General features: G+C 36.5%; 1 long non-coding RNA gene across 1 annotated transcript; it reads right to left on the bottom strand.

The window, feature by feature from the left end:
* Positions 1 to 3,111: 3,111 nt before the first annotated feature.
* On the bottom strand, positions 3,112 to 7,653 carry LOC140850479 (uncharacterized). The gene is made up of 2 exons (XR_012133377.1): positions 4,401 to 7,653; positions 3,112 to 4,006 (listed from the first exon to the last, which is right to left on the bottom strand). It is a non-coding gene; the product is annotated as an uncharacterized lncRNA (long non-coding RNA).
* Positions 7,654 to 17,786: the final 10,133 nt, after the last annotated feature.

Raw genomic sequence — 17,786 nt, 5'->3', positions numbered from 1 at the left:
GTGGACTCAATTATCCCACTGAAAAACATAAAATAGCTGAATAGATTAAAAAAATAGGTCTCATTTATTAGTTGCCTACAAGAGGATCACTTCAGATCTAAGGATACACACAGACTGAAAGTGAAGGGATGGAAATACACATTATTTTCATGTGCACACAGAACATTCTCCAAGATACACCATGCATTAGGCCACAAAATAAGTTTCAATAAATTTAAGAATTTGATTCCATGTAAATAGAAATAAGACAATTGGTGTAGCTATACTTCTTTTAGACAAAATAGACTTTAAAAAAAAGACTAATGAAACACTGAAGGGCATTATATAATGACAAAGGGGTCAATTTAACAAGAGGATATAATATTTCTAAATAGTTATGCACCCAACTAGGAGCACCTAAATATATAAAGCAAATATTAACAGACCCTAAGTTAAGGATAGACAGCAGTACAATATTAGTAAGGGATTTAACACCCCACTAATAACAATGCATAGGTCATACAGACAGAAAATCAATAAGGCAAAACTGACCTCAAATGACACATTAGGACAGATAGACTTAATAGGTACACACAGAACATTCCATCCAAAAGCAGCAGAGTATACATTCTCATGTGCACATGGATCATTCTCCAGAATAGCTCACATGTTAGGCCACAAACAAATTTTAATATATTTAAAAATATTGGAATCATATCAGGCATCTTTTCTGACCACAATGGTATGAAACTAGAAATCAACCACAAGAAGAAAGCTGGAAAAAAATCACAGTTATGTGGTGATTAAACAACATGCTACCAAAAAACAAATGTATCAGTGAAGAAATCAAATTAAGATATTTGAGACAAGTGAAAATGGAAACACAGCAATCCAAAATCTATGGGTTGCAGCAAAAATAGTTCTGTATTTAATACAAAAAAAGTTTTGTATTAAAAAAGTAGTAATACAAACTTCCCTCAAGAAACAAGAAAAATCTCAAGTAAACAATCTAACTTTCAGCTAAAGGAACTAGAGAAAAAAGAACAAATGAAGCTCAAAGTTAGGAGAAGGAAGGAAGCAATAAAGATCAGAGTGGAAATAAATGAAATAGAGACTTGAAAACAATAGAAAAGATCAGTGAAAATAAGATCTGGTTCTCTGAAAGGTCAACATTGACAAGCCTGTAGCTAAACTCACCAAGGGCCAAAAAAGAGAAGGCTCATATAAATATAATCAGAAATGAAAGAGGGAAAAGTAAAACTGGTATCACAGTAAAACAAAAGATCATAAGAGACTACTCTGAAAAATTATACACCAACTAAAAGGACAGCATAGAAGAAATGGATGAATTCCTAGAAACATACATTCTTCTGTGACTGAATTATGAAGAAATACAAAATCTGAATGGAGTGATTACTAGTAAAGATATTGAATCAATAATCAAAAATATCCCCAGAAACAAAGTCCAGAATCAGATGGCTTCACTGGTGAATTCTAGCAAAACATTCAAATAAGATTTAATGTCTATTCTTCCAAAACTTCCAAAAATTGAAGAGAAGGAAACACTTCCAAACTGATTTTATGAAGATTGCATTACCCTGGTACCAATACCAGACAAGGACACCACAAAACATTTACAGGCTAGTATCCCTGATAAACATTGATGTAAAAATCCTCAACAAAATATTAACAAACCCAATTCAACAATATAATGTTCATAAACCACCACCAAGTGGGATTTATTCTGGGATGCAAGGATAGTTCCACATCCACAGATCTATCAACATGATATACCACATTAATAAAATGAAAGATGAAAAGCATATGACCATCTCAATAGATACAGGAAAAGCATTTGACAACATTCAACATCGATTTATGATCAAAACTCTCAATGAAGTAAGTTTAGAGGGAATGTGTCTCAACACAGTAAAGTCCATATATGATAAACCCATATAGCTAACACCATATGGAACAGTGGAGAGCTGAAAGCTTTTCCTCTGAGATAAGGAACCTACTCTTGCCACTATTAAATGGAGTATTGGAAATTCTAGCCATAGCAGTTTGGCAGGAAAAGAAACAAAAGGCATAGAAATTGGAAAAGAAATAAAACTGTCACTATTTGCAGATGATATGATACTATATAGAAAACCTTAAAGACTACCCAAAACTGTTGGAACTAATAAATTAATTCAGCAAAGAAGGATACAGGATGTAAAATCAATATACAGAAATCTGTTGCATTTCTATACACTTACAATTAACTATGAGAAATACATATTAACAAAACAATCCCATTGACAATTACATCAAAAAGAATAAAATACCTAGCAATATATTTCACCGAGATGAAAAACCTGTTCACTAAAACTCAAAGACATTGATGAAAGAATTTGAAGAAGCACAAGTAAATGGAAAAATATTTCATGCTCAGAGTTTGGAAGAATTAATATTGTTAAAATGTCCATACTGCCCAAAGCAATAAATTCAGTAGAATCCCTATCAAAATTCCAATGGCATTTTTCATGGAACTAGAACAATATAATTCTAAAATTTGTGTAGAACTAGAAAAGACCCTAAAGAGCCAAAGAAATCTTGGGAAAGAAGAACAAAACTGGAGGTATCACTCTTCCTGATTTCAGACTATAATACAAAGCTATAGTAATCATGAAAATCAACACATAAATCAAATAAGCAGAATAGAGAACCCAGAAATAAACCTATGCATGTATTGTTAATTAATTTATGACTAGAGAGTCAAGATTACACAGTGGGGAAAGGACAGTTTCTTCAGTAAATGGTCAGCTATATGCAAACAGATGAAACTAGACCATTTTATTACACCATAAACAAAAATGAACTCAGAATAGGTTAAAGAATTAAACATAAGACCTGAAATCATCAAACTTCCAAAAGAAATGAAGGTAGTAACATTGATGTCAGTTTCATCATTGAATTTTTGGATTTGACTCCAAAAGTAAAAGCAACAAAAGCAAAAATGAACAAGTGGGACTATATCAAACTAAGAAGCATTTGCACAGTAAAAGAAACAAAATGAAAAGGTAACCTACTGTGTTAGGGTGCAGGCTTCCGAGGCTTCCCCAGAGAACAAAATACACAGGCATAGAGATGTAAATTCAAGCAAAGTCTTTATTCAGCCAACTAGTTGGGGTCCAAGTCAGCCCGATGCAGTGGGTCTCAACAAGGACCCCGAGCACTCAGAGCCAAGGGTTTATATAGCAATTTCAAAGCACTTAACTCATAGCAATTTTCTATAACTATACATTATTCTTGCAAGACATATATCCTGGGGTTAAGCAAGGGCAGGATAAGACTACTCCTCAATGGTTAGGGAGGTTCTGCACGATAAGCTTGGTATGTAAGATTTACTGACCAAGGTTAGCTGACCAAGGGTCACAGCTGCCCACCACCCGGTGCTCATGATTAACTTGTTTTTCAAGGCCTTACCCAGTTCCAGTTTTTCTTTCTAAGTCACATACTCAGAAAATGGCTTCTAGGCCTTTAAGATGGCTATGCTTATGCTAACCTATTTCTATTCTTACATTCCCCTCTTCTTCTTGTATCTATTTCAATCATGAAATTAGGGGTCATCTGTTTGGTTAACACTCTGATAGTTCTGTCTCAACACTATGATTTGCACGGTGCTAATGCGTTCTTTGATAAAGGTAACACATGGAGTGACTCCGGTTTGGCGGGCCTACTACTTGTTAGAATAAGCTGGGGTGGTGCTGATTACTTCTGTCTTGTTGTAGAGGGAGGTGTAAGTTTTAGGAACTCTCTCAATGCAGGTTCTTTGCCTACTTGCAGAGGATAAAGTGAGTCTCGGTCTTTGTCTTCTACAGATAGGGACTCTAGCTGCTGCTAGGGAAAAGGGGCGATGACCGCTCTGGCTGCTTCGTGCTGAGAAGGGGGTGCAGTAAAGGGTGCAGCTAGGTCTCTATTACTGGTCAGTTGAGAGGGCTTCAGAAGGCTGGCGCTTCTATTACTATTTGCAGTTTTGTGGCTTCTAGGCAAGATAAAACAAATTGTGTTATTAGGTTATGTAGCAACATCTGGAGTTGGATTTTCTATTCTGGAGGCTGCAGTTATTGAAACAATACTTTTCTCTAAAATCACCCTCATTTTTATTAGAAGTAACCAGGTTAAGAAAATAATTAACAGCTGGCTTGATCATTTGCACAAGTGCAGCAAGAAGAGCAATTGATTACACAGGCTCTTTTAAATATGCTTTGCTGGAACTTTTTATAAGGAATTTCAGATTGAACTTTTAAAGGCCTCTTGAGGCCAGACAGCCAAGCTAGACTCGCCATCAGGCTTTGCCTGCAGTACCTGTAGATTTGGATGAATTCTTCTCTTCTCGAGGTCTCTGAACCTGCCAGGAAGTGACCTTCTTTACTCACCTGGTAAGGCTGCTGGGAACTCTGTAAGCAAGGTACCAGGCCAGTTCTTCCAAGGGGCTTTGTTGGCTTTATAAAGTCAATCTTAGTTCCTTAAAGTTGTTCACATCTGAGTCCATGCACATGTCTCTCAGGTATGACATTCCAGTCAAAACCCTGGCAGTATAACCAGTGTTCTTAAGTAGTCTTCTCACAAGGAAAGCAGATTCTTATTGAACTCATGCAAATAAACATACTGCCATGGAATACAAAAACAGTCACTGAAAGTTTTTAAACTCTGGAGGGATCAGGTAGAGAGAAGGAAGTTTCAATTCTGCTCATAAAGATAGTCATTTACTAAACTGTTGTCAGTTTAAGAGAACAAGGTTAAAACACTTTATCAGCAACATTTGAAACAAAAAGACACAAAATCATTTTCTTTAGTTTATGTAATCTTATGTAACTAATACCTGTTCTGCTGAAATCTAGTTCTTTACCAGTTTAGGGATAATACTATAAATGACAAAAGACTTACAAATGACAATGGTTAAAGATCTGATGAGAGCTTACTGTAAGACAGTTGACATAAGGAAATTCTGTTATTTCTGTAATACAAAACATTTAGTAACAAAGTTTAGCATCATTCTCTTTGACAGTGCTTTCCTGGTAAATAAATAAATATATATCAGATAAATAAGCCAAATTAGTCAAATACTTTCTCTAATGAGAAAAAAATTCTTCTGACATGTTCCAGGGGCCCTCTGGAAAATATCAGAGTTAACTAGAGGTAAAAGCACTTTTTTTTGAACTTAGCATAAGTGTCCAAGACCAGATACAAAAAAAGCAGAGAAAGTGCTTAAGTCTACAGGTCTTCTCTGAAAGCTTCAAGAATGTTTTACTCTTTAATAGTAGATATAAGCTGCTATGCAAATTCTATTAAAAGCTCTAAGATCATTTGCATTAAAAAATATGAAGAGTCCTCTGAAGGACTACTACTAGTAAGATGGCAAACTTCCGGCTTCTCTTCGGGGGTCCTTGGTTTCCGCCGGCGCCACCTGAAGCCCAATCACCTCTCGCTCCCCTCCCAATCCCAGCACCTAGCCAACAGCCACCAGCTCCGTAGAAGTGACACCTCAATCAATTCATGCCCCTTCCTATATAACCTAGCACTTTTCCCTAATAAAGCGGAACTCTCCGGTTAATTGCTGCTATGTGTCGCTCCTTTCCTTTCATCCCCCATGTTTTTTTTTTTTTTTAAAACATACAGCATATAAATTAAACAAGACCTGGTGGTTGTCAAAAAAATCTATTACAACCTTTCTCAAAAGTGGTCACACGTTTGTCCATTTAAACTTTTACAGTGAAACTTGTTTTTCTGGGAGAAACATAATCTTGTCTAGATTCTAGTTTAATTTTTAAGAATAAATTTTGGTTTGTTAACTAAGTGCATTTAATCAGCTGAAAAAAGCTTTGTTACCATTCTGCTTAGGTGGATAAATTAAGAAAACAAATAATCAGTAACAACTTTAATCATTTGTTGGTTAGAGATTTTTCCACTTATAAAAATATATGGAATAAATAATTCAATTTCTCAGGCCATGCAATCGTTTTCAATAACAAAATATTTCAAAGGCAAATAAAGCTTATACAGTTGTTAACAAACTTTAGCTTTTCGTCTTTTTAATTTTTTTTTTTTTTTTTAATATTCTGGCAACTCACTGAGACTTTAAGCATGAGAAACTGCTTTGATCTTTCAACATTAAGAGCAGACTAACAGTTAAAGAAAACTGTTTAACTAGAAACAAGATTCTAATTTTGCTGTGCACTTGATATCAAGACTCACTTGCTTTAATTTCACTAGGCACGACTATATCTGTAAGAATATAGTAATTTATTCTTCATTTGCCCTATGGTCCCAAGCACATAAGCCGGTGAGAATTAGCCTGGGCTTGCCTGCGGCTTGACTGGGTTTATCTCACTTAATCTCTAAACATCCTGACCCTCCCCCTCAAAGCAACAGGCTGAGCGGGTCTTCTACAACAAAAGGCACTACGCTGTTTTCTCTCTTTAAACAAATAGCTGTACTTTAGAACAAAGTTACTTTCTTTATCACAAAACACATTCTTTAGCATGCAGAAGACTTTTCATTCTTTATACTTTTTCTTATTAAAACATACATTTTTTAGCATAGAGAAATGTTTTATTACTTTAAATAGTTTTAATTAAAACTTAAAACCATTAGAAACTTTAATTTCCAGTGAACACCGAGAAGCAGGCCATTGTAAACTGTTAAACTAACATTCTTTAGATTGACAAATTTATGAACACATTTTATAATTTCTGTAACCATGAGCTTTACAGCACAATCTCTCATAGAGTATATCTTCTTAACTTAGCAAAACTTTAAGGTTTTAGGTTTCTACAAAGATTCTCAGGCAGTAGGTAGGTATACACACTGTAACACACAACTAAAAAGAGGTTCACTTGCTTCAGTCATTTAGTTCACTCATTCGTAACAACTATTCTAGATTACTTACAAGACCTTTACTGAATATTAGACAAAGCCAAGCCTTTAAGCATTTTATTTTTAAAAGATTTAGCAGATAACATGACTTAAATGACCTCAGGTAAATTTAGGCAGCTGATAACTACAAGGACATGCCCGCCTCAGGCAAACTCAAATTAGCGTTAATGCTTAACACTTTTTATCAGGTTTTCTGGAAGTTTTAGAATACCCAATTTTCACAAGCGCTTGTCTTTAAATCAATTTCATTAATACCATCCGGAGGTAGAAAGATATATTCATTTACACACTTAGGGGGTCGTCTGAGTCTGTCTCATGGTGAGAAAGAAGGAAAAAGAATATGAGGGAGACAAAGGCGAAGGATGAAGATGCCACTTCAAACAAAATGACTGTTGTATGTGCTTGTGAACGAGTGCCTGTCGTTGCACAGTTTTTCTTCCACGGGGGACGCGAATTTATCTGGGATTCGCGGCTGTGACCCCCTTATCCTGTCACAGGAGTCTTCTAGCGGCGGGCGCCCTAATGGCTCTTAATTGCCCGACCCGTGCCCGCGGGGAATGATGTAGTGGCAGAAAGGAGGAACGGAGAGAGCAGGAGAACCTTAGAACAAGGAAACTTAAAATGAGAAGCGCAAAAAAATATAAACTGAAACCAAAACACAGTAAAACAGTCAATGATAACACCAAGCACACACACACCACATCTGATCGCACTCGTTCGGACCGGTCCTTCTCTCACTCTGGTGCGCACCACACTCACCACTTTCAGGGTCTTCAAAAACTCTCATAATTCTCCTGAAGGGCGTCCACTCGGACTGCCGCAGGGTGACGAGCTCGATCTTTTCCTCCTCGGGCGCCAGTTTTCTGCCGATCGGATTTGCCTTCCTAAGGCCGAGTCACTCGGACCCTAGGGCCAGGATTGGTTACCTGGGCTTCACCCAGGGTCGCTAACCTGGGGGCCGGGACTACCAGCCCGGACTTCCTCACTCGGGACCACTAACCCGAGACCATACACGGGATGGCGACTCCCGCTTTATAATGGATTTATGCAGACACGAGGGGGCGACCCTCGAATTACACTGCCCCGTCCGGACAACTGAATGGAAGAAAATATTTGCAAGTCTTATATCTGATATAGAGTTAAATCTGAAATACATAAAGAACTCAAACAGGCAAAAAATAAAAATCCAATTTAAAAAGGAGCAGAGGATCTAAATAGCCATTTTTCCAAAGAAAACATAAAAATGACCACCAGGTAAGTTTACCATCACAGATAATCAGGAAAGTGCAGGTTAAAACCATAATGAGATACCAGTCCATATATATTGGAATGTTTATTATAAAAATAAGTATTGGTGTAGTAAAAAGGGAACTGCATACATTTCTGTTGGGAATGTAATTTAGTGCAGCCACTGTGGAAAAAAAATGGCAGTTCCTCAAAAAATTAAAAGCAGATCTATCATGTCATCTAGCTATTTCATCTCTGGGTATTTATCTAAAGAAAATGAAAACATTAATTCTAAAAGATATATGCACCCCTATGTTCATTGTAGTCCAATAGTCAACTTAGGGAAACAATTTAAGTCCATCAGTGGCTGCATGGTTAAACAATAAGTGTTATGCATATATAATGGCTACTACTCAGCCATAAAAAAGGAGGAAATCTTGCCATTTACAACAACATGGATGGACCCTGAGGGTATTCTGTTAAGTGAAAAGAGAAAGACAAATACTGTATGATTTCACTTATATGGGGAATCTTAAGAACAAAATAAAGCTTATAGATACAGAAAACATTATTGGTTATCAGAAGGAAAGGGGCCTGGGGGAAAGTCCTAGAAGTAACTGAAAAGGGGATGATTGTGTGGTGACAGGTGGTAATTATTGTGGCAATCATTTTGTAGCATATACAAATGTTAAATTATTATTTTGTATACCTGAAACAAATACAATGTGATTAACCATTTTACCTCAATTGAAAAAAGCTCTTGGAAGTGAAGGAAACTATTTCTTTACCAGATATAGTTATATTATTGAGATAAAGCTCACATTGCTTTTCCCCTGTGTGTCTCTTTTTTCCTCTATTTTAGAATCCCTAAGTATTAGAACCTTGATCTTTAGTGGGAAACAGTATACCAAGTATCTCCATTTTAGTTATCCTTCCAGCTTACACATTGCTTAGTTGCTAATGATCTGAAACAAATGTCACCACGTAGAAAGAAATAATAATTCCAATGAGACTATATGGGCATGCCACATCTATCTTCTTTCCCCACACAGGAATCTTCAATGAGGCCAACTTAGGAATCTGTTACTATGTAGGAAAAATTTCTCCATGTTTTTCTTGCTTTAGAAATCTTTTTACTTTGGCTTCTCTTTAAAAAAAATCCTTTCTATCTTCTTTAATAACCCAGGCTTTACAGAAGCTCTTGTGATATTTAATACTAGGTATTACTTATTATTTAAGTCATTGGGATTCCCCATCCTACAACTATTACACTTCTAATTTAAAAGGGCAAGTATCTAGCAATCTCTATGATAGTCTCTTCCAGCTCTTATTAAAAAATGCTTGTAAATATATGGAACCAAAAATACAGAAACAGAAAAAAATGAAAAGTCAGAATAAAATAACTAAAATTGGAAAATAATAACAAAGATAAAATAAAATTGTAATTATTCATATTACAAATGGAGCCAGATGAAAAGATACTTCATATCCATTTTTCTATTTCCAGACACATTCTTCTATTCCTAAGACCTGGACAACTAAGGAAATAAGCAACTCTGTGGTATCAAGTCTATGATGCTTACTTTATTCAAGTGGTGGAATTGTGAGCAATCCTAATATTTTTGCCAATATTTATTCTTTAGCTTCTAATTTTTAAAATCTATGTAACTTTAAAAAGAAAGTTATCGATCTATCTATCTAATGGCAGAAGATAATCTCAAATGCAAAGTAGTTGTCTGTAGGATTGGGAGTTTGGCAATAATTTTGTCTTTCTATCCTATTATATTTACAAATATTTTTACCATATTCATATATTACCATATAATCAAGCAACAGAATGTAGTTTTTCAAAGACAATACTTTATGAAGATTTTGATGAAATTGGTTATATTTACAGTTATTTTAAGTCAGATTTGCAACAAAATATTTCCTTTCCTACTTGGTGACTGTTATCACTAAAGTGCGAATGATTATTTTTGTGTATGAAGAAGATTAATACATATAAAATTTGAAATGGTGGTCTGGATTCTCAGCCAAAATGGAAGGTATGTTTGGGTGGTTTGCATTAAAACGTAATCTAGGTAGTATGCAGACTCACAATCAGGTTTCCAGAGGGCCATCAAAGAGCTAGATTGTCTAGGAACAAAACCGAAGATGACTTTTTAGTGATAATAATTTTAACAATGTGAAGAGAATTACTGAGATAATCTGTGTCATTAAATTTCTTTGGATGCCCAAGGGGCTGTGGGACTTCTTAATGCCTGAGAGTTATCCTCAAAACAACTAAAAGTGGTGCATAAGAGACTCTCATAGCTGCCAATTTGGGAGTACCTGCTTTTCATTTTATTATTGTCATTGTTATTAAGGCATAATTTACATACATTGAAATGTACCAATATTAAGTATTTAGTTCTGTCAGTTTTGATAAATACATTTACCTATGCAATCTGCATTTACATCAAGATTTAGACCATTTTCATCACCCTAGAAAGTTCCCTCAGGCTTCTTCCCAGACAATTTGGTTTCTTTCCAGTTTGAGCTTTCATGAATAAAAATGCTATGATATTCCTGTACATTATGGTGAATATAAACTCTCATTTCTGTTGGGCTTATGTCCAGGAATGAGATTGCCAGGTCATGGAATATGTACATATTGAGATATAGTAGGTACAGGTGATTCTTACACAACATGGGTTTGAACAGCATAATGAAGATTTTTTTTCAATAAATATATTGGAAATTATTTGGAGATTTGCAATAATTTGCAAAAGCATTTTATTTTCTCTAGCTTTATTGTAAGAATATGGTTTATGATACTTATATAAAATAGTGTTAATTGACTGTGTATGTTATAGGTAAGAACTCTGATCAACAGAGGCTGTTAATAGTTATGTTTTGGGGGAGTCAAAAGTTAAGACACAGATTTTTTATTTCAAAGGGGGTTGGCATCTCTAACCTTCATGTCATTGAAGAATCAACTGTACTTAAAAAATTTTTTTTATATGACTGGACCAACTTAGACTCTCTCTATTAGGTAAGAAATTCACAGTTTAACTGTGTACTTGCCAACACTTTGCATTATTCATATTTTTAATTTTACTCATTCTGGTGAGTGTATAATGGAACTCATTGTGGTTTTACTTTGCATTTTTCTAGTGATTAGTGATTTGAGCAGTTCTTCTTATGTTTATTTTATATTTTGATATTCTTTATTATGAAGAGCCTGCCTATCACAATCTATTTTAAAAGCCTACTCTCTTGTCTATATTGTACCCCAGTATCTGGTCTGTAAATTCTGTAAAGGTAAGGAATGCTTTTAATAGATCATTTTATTTGGAATACTTCATGCATTGCACTAACACATTGAAGATCCTAAAAAAATTATGGTTTGAATGAAATTAGGATAATTATTAAATAGCTGCTTCTATATGCCAGATGCTTTTTGTATATTGCCTCACTTTATCCCCATACCAACTCCATTTACAGATGAAGAACCTGAAGCTAAAAGAACTTTATTTACCATGGCCACAGAGCTAGTAGTGGTTTGATTTACTATAGTCTGAAACAAAGGACTTTCTTACTCAAAACCTATATTCATTGTTCCTTCCAATCCACGATGGCTTCACATTATAAAGAGGCTTTTCATCATACTAATTCTGTACCTATTTTGCCCAGAGATGCTGTACACTCCAACATCTGTGTTTCTCTTCTTTTCTCTAGGAGCATAGCTAAACTACTTTTCCCAGAGTGCTTGAAGTTAGGTTGGATATGTGACCAAGTTATGACAATGGAATATTAATTAATGTTGTGTTTGCTACTTTTGGGTTTCATCCATAAGTCTTCACCCAACAATCTTCCACTTACTGTTTTTGTGGCACACTTGGAGACCACCTGTTGAAGGTAGTTGCATCGTAAGATATTAGGAGCCTTGGTCCCTGAGTGAGTGAGTGAGATAGAAACTCCTCTCCACTCCCCCATCACTTTGGTCTGTCATGAGTAAACATTAAGTGCTCATCATAATAGACCACAGAGATTTCAGAGTTTTTTATAACAGCCCAGCTTGTTCTAGGTATTGGTGATGCAGAGATGAGTATCTATTAGCCTTAGGGAACCTCAGTTTGACAAAGAATTCTAAAAATACGACAAATGTTACAATAAAGGTGCAGACCAACTTCTATGGCACATGCTGCAGACAGATCAATTCTGCTTTGTAAACTTAGGGAATATCTTACTGAGAGAATAATTTTTTTTTTTTTGCTTGGGTCCTTCTAAAATCAGATCAAAATGATAGGCATTTCAGGTTTGTATAAACAGCATGAGGAACTGTGTAGAAAGCTAAAAAGAATGCTGTACTCCTTCCTTGAGATTTGTGGATTTTTGTGTGACTAGAACACAATTTGCATTAGGAGAATGGTAAGACAAGGCTAATAAAATAGATTGGTAGCTAAAACTGAAGCAACTTGTATGCCATGAAAAGGAATTAGAACTTGGTTTTATGATTAATGGAGAGCCTCTCTTATTAATTGAAGGTAGAAGAAACTATAGGCAGGAAAATCATTTGAAGGTATTGTGATTATCCTGATGAAAAATCATGAGGATCAGAACTAAGACATTGTCATTGGAAATTAAGAGGGGGTAGATTCTTAAAATTAATACTGCTGTGAAGGCTGAAAGAATGACATTTAGAGTATTCCTTTCGTTGACTGATACCCACTAGTAGAAAAGTATTATATAAATGAGGTGCAAATGAATCTTTCATATTTTCAGGTCTCATTATAGAGTCCATGTTTCTTGTTAAAATTTCAATTGTTGCTATTTTTCTATAACTTTTCAGAACATCTAGAAGGGTTCTTCTACTTAAAATGTGCTCATCAATAACATTCTATCAATGAAAAAACAAGTTATGATTCCATAATTGCTAATTTTTTACATGACCTTTCCCTGACTATCAGTTTCTTTGTTTTCTGTTTTAGATGGAAGACTAGCTAGCAATTTAATTCCACAAATATTTATTGAGCTTATAGTATGTTCTCACAATACCAACAGGCCCTAGAAATAAGGAGAGTATAAACCTCAATAACAGCTCCAAAAGTTACAATACGGTCTAAACTAACTCCTGAAATGAGGTATTACGAGGATTCAGAATACTAACAGGGTCCAAAGGAATGATGTTAAGGATTAGGAACGGTAGGCATGGGTCTGTGCAGACCACATCCAATGTGAATAGACAATAAAGATGATGATGATAGAGGAGGACAAGTTCCTTGTAGTGTCTACAGTTAGTTACTACTGACATGTCTATGGGCATATGGCCAGGAAGGCTATTCATCCACATGCATGCCTGGCCTCCTATATTAATGATGCAAGGCACTGATTGTGTAATAGTAATAATGAGAACTGTGGCACGGGCCATGCTGCTCATGCTACTTGACAAGGTCCAGGCACGAGGAGGAATCCTGAAAACAGGAAACCTCATAGCTGGCCCCTGCTAATTCCTGCACTTATTTTTGCAGTTATGATGTTGGTGATTGGGCTTATATATGGGAAATCTTACGTACTTAAGATTTATTCATCTTTAGTAAATAACATAACCCAAAATATTGACCAAAGCAGCAATTCCAGAAATGAAAGCAGTGTTACAGGACCAACTGTTCCAGGCAGACTGCCACGAATAAGTAAGGCAGAACAGCCCGGGCCTCTCTTAAACCTAGATGCAGTTTGTCCTCCCCTTTGTAACAATTCAAACATGACTAACCAAGATTTCTTTAGAATATTGGCAGAGAAGGAGTTATGAGAACCTGGACCATAGAAAAACCCATTTTCCCTAGAAATTTATATGAAATAGCAAAGTAATAAAGATAGTCCCCACTGCCCAGGGCCCCCCTTATGTTGCTTACACCTTTGGTATCCCCCTCATAGAATTTATGGGCAAAATAGAAAGATTTACATTTATAATTATCCCATATATAGTTTATAATGAATTTATGACAAAATATTATTATATTAATGGTAAGGTAGTAAAAGCAGATTTAGTGTTATTATATGAAAGATTAAAGAGGACTGCAAGGCCCTAATGCCTGTAGATGTAGGAGAAAAGGTGTAAACATCTGATATTGTGGAATGAATATTATGAAAGAATAAGGTGTTTTTATTGTATTCGTGGGAATGTTGAGGAATGTTCAAACTTATAGGTGATAGGAGTACCATCCCTAGACTTTAGATGTAAGCCTCAACCCACATGTGCAAGACAGAATTTAATTAATAATATAGCATTACACTTAATAACCAAAAGACATATAGCTTGCATTTATATAACCTGCTTAAACATTATATAGCCTTAGACACATATTTTAGACACATATCTTAAACACATATAATCTTACATGCTTAAAGTAAAAATCATAGCCCACACGCTATCTTATGCCATTTCCTGTTTAGCACCTAGCATGTAACCTACATCTCTGGCCAAAAAGGTTAAGGGAAAGTTAAACATTAAATGTTACAAGAAAGCTGTTCAAAAAAATGATAATGTCTGTAATGAGCCAGAATTATACAAAAACTGAAAGGGAAAAACATTGTACCATCCATGATCAAAGAAAATGTGTAACATTATGTAAACCTTAAAAAGATATAAAAACAAAAACCCTGCCGCTTGATGTCAGGAGATGTTACAATCTTAACTGGGTGTTTCGTCTCCTCACTCATCTCCTCACTCGCCGACACTGTCCTTTCCTTCGTGACCCACACCTCGGCTGGAGCTGGACTCCAGCAGATCTGTTAGCCAAAGAGTCAGTTTCCACTATTTGTTTTGCTTCTTTAGGGAAATTCAGGCAGTTTCAGAAAACTTTCTCTTGTTTTACAGAATAAAGCAAACACACAGGAAGATATGTATCACTGAGGATTAAGGAAGCTCAAGTATCAGTACCAGAGTAGGAGATAACCCTGTAGCTTAGCACAAGGAATGAAAGAATCGTTTCTTTTCTGCCCCTAAAGATACACTTACAAACTGAATCACAAGTGGAGGAGGAGAAAGTAGGCCACTGTATGAGAGGGGGTAGGAAAAAAATGCAGCTAGCATAATTTTAGTTTGATTTTTAGAGGATTAAGTAAGGCTGATGCCAGGAACATGATGAAGTAAATTTCCCAAAGGAGTAAAATTTTGGCAGACAATCAGAGTCATGTGTTTAGAAATGAGCATTTTCTTTAGCTGTAACAACAAAACTCTAAATTGTTAAGCCTGGAAATGAATTTTGGAAAGAATATAATAGATGCATTCATTCATTCATTCTCCAAACATATTTTGAATGTCTATTAAAGGTCAGATACTATGCTCGACATTGGTAGAAAAAAACGCTGAGATAGTGTACTCTCCCTCAAGAAATTCATGGGGAATAACTCACAGGAAAACAAAAAGAGCCAATAAAAAAAATGGTGATGTGTATTGCGAAGCTACATGTGTGCTGTTGAGGAAGTGGGAAGAAGGGAATTCTTCCTGCCTGGGGCAATCTAGAAAGGTTTCTCAGAGGAGAAACAGTCTTAAGCTGGGATGTGCAGGATGAGTTGAAATTGGCAAAGCAGAAAAAATGGGGATAGTATTTAAGATAAATGGGAAAAAATGAGAAACAGATAATGCATATTAATAATTGTTACAGATAAAATTCATTGTTGCATTCTAAAATTAGTAGATAAAAGTTTTAAAACAAAGAAGATCTACATAGTCTCAAAGTATCTCCCTCAAGATGTGTATTAACTGCAAAGGCAAAAAAAGTGATTTTACAGTAGAAAAATCTGGCAGAAATGCCCTTCTAATAGAGGTCAACATCAGCAGTAATAAGACATATCACCATTATGGACCCTGTGAAGTGACACACTGAGAAGAATTTAGCAATTCTCTGGTGGGCTCCCAAATGCATAACTTCAGTCCCATCATGACAAAGCTTCAGATAAACCAAAACTGAAGGACATTCAACAAAATGAGTGGTCAGTACTCTTCAAATGGGTCAAGGACATGAAAGATAAGGAAAGATTGAGGAACTGTTACAGACCACAGGAGACTAAGAAGAAATAGCTAAATGCAAGGTGGGATCCTAGATATGACATAGAACAGGAAAAAAAGTTAGTGAAAAAGCTGGAGAAATTTGAATAAGTTCATGAATTAGTTAATAATTTTGTCCCAATGTGAATTTCTCTTATTTGATAAATGATGTGCTGTTATGTAAGATATTAAGGGGAGTGAGAGCTATTTGGAAAGTCTCTGCACTGTTTTTTCCACTTTTCCATAAGTCTTTGGCTCAAAATTGAAGTTAAAAAAAAAGGGCCTGTAGGTGTAAGCTAACAGAATGTACATATAGGAAGCTGAGCACGTTGATAGAATCTTAAAGTTAGATAGCTTTGGATGGGGTAAGTCAAGTCCTTCTGAAGGAGTTTGGGTTTAATCCTGCAGGTGATAACCAGCCGTTGAGGAGGAAGAACAGCAGAGCATCACTGCCTTTTTTGTATTTGTGAGCATCTTTCTGGTGACAGCATGGCCAGGAAGGTAGGGACACTCAAGATGGGGGTGCTGATAAAATAGCTACTGTCCCAGGGAAAGATGATAAAGTTAGTACCAGGGAAGCTGCACGGGATGACGTAGCCTTCGAAGGTATTCATTATTATTGCTTTTTTTTTACAATTACACATGTATGTTTCCTAGGCCTGTTTTCTATGCCAGTCACCCACATACCTGTGTGTGTAGCCCACACTGTTGTCCAATTTAACCTGACTAGGCATTTATTCATTCCTGTCTTATATGTTCTCCTCCTTCCTCACTTCCTGCCTGAAGTTTGGTGTCATTGCCTGGAGATCAGGTGCTTCTTTATATAGAAAAGTCAAATTTCTTTCAGTGGGTCATCCAGCCTGACAGTGGGTTTTTCCATCCCCAGGACACTGTCCATGTAGGCAGCAAGAAGCAGAAACAAGGAACTTCCACTCATTTCCTGTGCTGAAGTTGTCGATCCATCTAGCTGATCAAGACCACTAGCAGGAGGCGGAGCCAACATGGCGGTGTGAGTAGGACAGTGGGAATCTCCTCCCAAAAACATATATATTTTTGAAAATACAACAAATACAACTAATCTTAAAAGAGAGACCAGAAGACACAGGACAACAGCCTGACTACATCGACACGTGTGAGAGCCCAGCACCTGGTGAAAGGGGTAAGATACAAGCCCCAGCTGGTGGGACCCCAGAACACCTCCCCCCAGCTCCCGGAGGGAGGGAGAGGGAGCCCAGAACTGCTAAACACCCAGCCCCAGCCACCCGCACCAGAGCGCAGACACAGTGCATGCGTGGAGGGCTGGAAACTAGGGAAATAGGGCAGCAAGACCTCTGAGCGGGTGCCGAAGCTGATGCCCCTGTGACAAAGAAAAGCCAGTACTCTTTGAAAGTCTTAAAGGGACAGGGATTTAACAGCTAGACGGAAACAACACAGGTCACAGCCCAGTGGCTGGAAATTACAGGGAAAACTGGGTGCACTAACCCCCTGGGCAACAGCTCTGAGACCCCTCACGGAGGTAAACAGCCAAACAGCCCCCCCCCAAGTCCATCACCCCTCCCAGTGCTGCGAAAGCAGAGAAACAGCCTAAGGCAAAACACGCCCAAAGAAAGGCAGAAAGGAAAAT

The sequence above is a fragment of the Manis javanica genome, chromosome 7 (assembly GCF_040802235.1).
Source record: "Manis javanica isolate MJ-LG chromosome 7, MJ_LKY, whole genome shotgun sequence".
NCBI classification, from domain to species: domain Eukaryota; kingdom Metazoa; phylum Chordata; class Mammalia; order Pholidota; family Manidae; genus Manis; species Manis javanica.
This window is presented reverse-complemented; position numbering and strand designations above follow the sequence as displayed.